This window comes from Hakea prostrata, chromosome 4 (assembly GCF_041222555.1).
Source record: "Hakea prostrata isolate BN-2017 chromosome 4, UWA_Hpros_2, whole genome shotgun sequence".
NCBI classification, from domain to species: Eukaryota; Viridiplantae; Streptophyta; class Magnoliopsida; order Proteales; family Proteaceae; genus Hakea; species Hakea prostrata.
The window spans coordinates 18,625,663-18,628,975 of record NC_142603.1 but is presented as its reverse complement, the minus strand read 5'-3'; the positions used below and the strand labels follow the sequence as shown (position 1 = coordinate 18,628,975).

The following is a 3,313-nucleotide window of genomic DNA, read 5'->3' as shown; positions in this document are numbered from 1 at the left end:
GCGTGATTTGTTAATGAATCAAAAGCCTCAATTTATACACAGCTCCAGCATTTTCGTTCTAACTTCCAACCGGTATGGGACCAAGTGCCATCAACTATCATTTTTACATTGGACAGTTTTGGGCCGGTTTTCATATACTCATAAAAAGAAAGTAATTGATTTTCTTTCCTATTTGCCCATTCGACCCCAATCTGGTGTTGGCTTGGAAAACCCCAGACTAACCCCCATAAGATACTAACTATATGTTGTATCTACTTTGGTGCCTTTGCTCCCTCCTTCGCCTCTTTGTTCATCTTATCCTTTGGGCTATCCTATTTTCCCTTTTCGTGCTGTTGTTGGTTTTTTTTTCTCGGCTGTTTCTGGTTTGGTTCCTGTTTTTTCCCTTTCTTGTTTTGTCCCTGTCTGATCTTGTGTCTTTTGTGTGCCTTTTTTGTTTTTATTTTTTTGCGCCTGTTGCCGTTGCCCTTGGTTTTTGCCTTTCCCCTCTTTTTGCTTCTTTGTGTTGTTTTTTTTTTTGCTATTTATTGATCTTTCCCTTTGGTTTGCATTCTCTTTCGCTGCTGTTGTCTGGGTTGGTTGTTGTTCTTTTCTTTTTCATCGATGTTTTGTGGTTTTTGCTGTCTATTCTGCCTTTTGAAGTGTCTTCTACTCTTCGTGGGGCTCTGGTCTCTCGTCTTGTTTTTGTGTTTGAGCTGCCGGGTCTTTGTCCTTCGCTTTCTATCGTATATCTTCAACAGCCTTTGTGTTCACCTCGTGCCTCCATTGTGTTTTGTTGTTGTCGGTGCTCTGTTTGCTGCCCTCTTGTGGCATCATACTTGCCTGACTACATTTTTGTGTTGGGCCATTGTGGATCTTTTTGCATTCTTGCCATTTTCGTGACGCATCTTTTACTCCATTTTCTGCTCGACCATACCTTTCTTTCTTGTTGGTTAGGGGTCTCTTTGACTCTCCTTTGTTGCTATTGATAGTGGAGTGTTGGTGGTTCCGGTGGTTACTTCTTGCGATGTGGTTTTGCCCCGGGTTTTTTGTTTTCGTTGTTGTACTATCTTAGGAATAGGATCTCCTTGTTGTTTACTTGGCCGTGTTCACTGTTATGGTTTTTCGTCTCTGATGTTTTGTATTCTCGTTTATCATCTTTGTTTGCTTCCCCCATTTGCCACTACTCTTTGGTGGTGACTTTGGGGCGGTTGGTCCTTCCTCTTCTACACTATTTTGGGTGTGAGGTTTTTTGTTCCCGGACCACTCTGTGTCTTCATTTTTATTTTTCCTTGTCACTGCCATTCATTACTCCGATTTGGGTCTCATCCGGACCCTTATTTGGTTTTGTCGTTTGTTGGATTACTTGGTTCATAGTATCTCTGTGGGATGTCCGGTGTTGTTGTTTGTTTGTATCATATCATCTTGAGCATCCTTTATTTTGAATTCGGATGATTCAATTAATGATTGAATTCAAATTCGAATATGCCAATTTTAAGTTAAATATTTTCTAGTTCGATTAGATATTTACCAGATACTATCCGTATACGATTTTTGTATCATATTAAAGTTTAATTTTGGAGTATACGTCATTATCCTTTAAAATTTTCATTAATAATAACTAATTACATTAAACTACCAATACATCATTACACTCAATAATGAGTTTAAAACTCCAATCGGATTTTAAATATTTTTATCCATTGGATTACTTTGTTCGATAGGTATTTCTCTTTTACTTCTAATTCATTATTTTACACATCCAATGGATAATCTAATTTATTAACCAAATTCTAATTCAATTATAAATTTACACATCCAATGGATAATCTGATTTAAATTCGACCTGTTTTCGATCTCGGCTCTTATATTTAGTATTTAGAAAATCGTTTATGTATGCAAACGAGAGATTTTTATTTGTATAAGAACATTTCTATATGATCTTTTTTTGTAACATCTCTAACTATGCGGTTAGAGACTGCTGATCATATCGAAAAAGAAAACTATAGGACCTTTCTAGAGGCTTTTTGGTGCTCTCCCGCGGTGCCTTACGATCCAATCCATGGCGGTGTTGTCCTTCCGCCTCTGTTCAGCTGTTGGCGTGCTGACGCGTGTTTCGCTACCTAATATTTGGTGCTTCGCACTATGGAGTTCCTTGGTTGCGTCGGCGTTTGTTTGGTGTCTAGTCATGAGCTAACTCGGGCCCTTGGGCCGTTTTGTTTTGTGGGCTTTTGCACTATCAATCTTGCAAAGCATGAATTCCGACAGCACCATTGCAAACAGCCCCGGTTGCATGCCCCATGATGTCCAAATTCCAATCAGATCTGTTTATATTTCTAACCAAACACCATAAAATGGAATATGACAAAACCATCTTACATGGTTAGCACGGACAGTGCCTTTTGAGATAGGGCATGGTTGAAACCAATGATCATACAAACATTGCCGTAAACACACCATTCCATATCAAAGCACCCAGTTGCAAATACAATTTCGTGTGGCAAAAACACAACACCCAATTATTTTAACGGAAAAGAAAATAATAAAGACAAGTACCAATCAATGAGGTTCATCCGGAACAGCTTGTAATTATAGACTTATAGGGTCCCACTCCAAGAGAGACACCCTTCAAAAATTGGCGTATGCCGTTTGAAAGTGGCAAGCACACGGTATTCTTTAGTAAAAGGCGAAAGAATAGTTCGCTCTGTGCTTACCACACGGCTGCGTGATTTGTTAATGAAACAAAAGCCTTACTATATACACCGCTCCAGAGTTTTCGTTCCAACTTCCACCGATATGGGACCAAAGAGCCGTCAGGTTTTTCGCTTACAATTGTACAGTTTGGGCTGGTTCGTTTCATATTCATTAAAAAAAAAAGAAAGTAATTGATTTTCTATTGTAGCTACTCTTTCCAACTTGAACAGTTGAGAGGAACGGTATAATTGCATTAGAAGCCATAATCCAAAAACTTTTTGCTGAAAACTCGTGATTATCGTTAAATCTTTAATTACAACAGGTAATAAGGCATACAAACATGTTGATCTAGCAAATTTGGATCACCTCTAAATTAGTGGAAATGATCAATCTTGGGAAAAAGTGCAAGAATGAGAAGCAGAGATCATGATCTGAGACTACTAGATCCATGAATATAATTTTAGCAGGTGGTTTTCTCAACCAGATGTTAAGGTTGGGAATTGGTTGCATTCTTTGGACTCCGCCAAAGCCAACAGGCAAACAGGCTCAAATCATAACAATAAAGATGTTTTGAATATTACCTTATGTTTTAATTTAGGTTTTTATTTTATTTTATTATTATTATTATTATTATTATTTTTGT

The 3,313-nt window shown here is 37.9% G+C and overlaps 1 non-coding gene across 1 annotated transcript; it reads right to left on the bottom strand.

Moving 5' to 3' along the window:
* Window positions 1–2,580: 2,580 nt before the first annotated feature.
* On the bottom strand, window positions 2,581–2,699 carry LOC149018312 (U5 spliceosomal RNA). The gene has a single exon (XR_016173308.1). It is a non-coding gene; the product is annotated as a U5 spliceosomal RNA (small nuclear RNA).
* Between the last annotated feature and the right edge of the window lie 614 nt (window positions 2,700–3,313).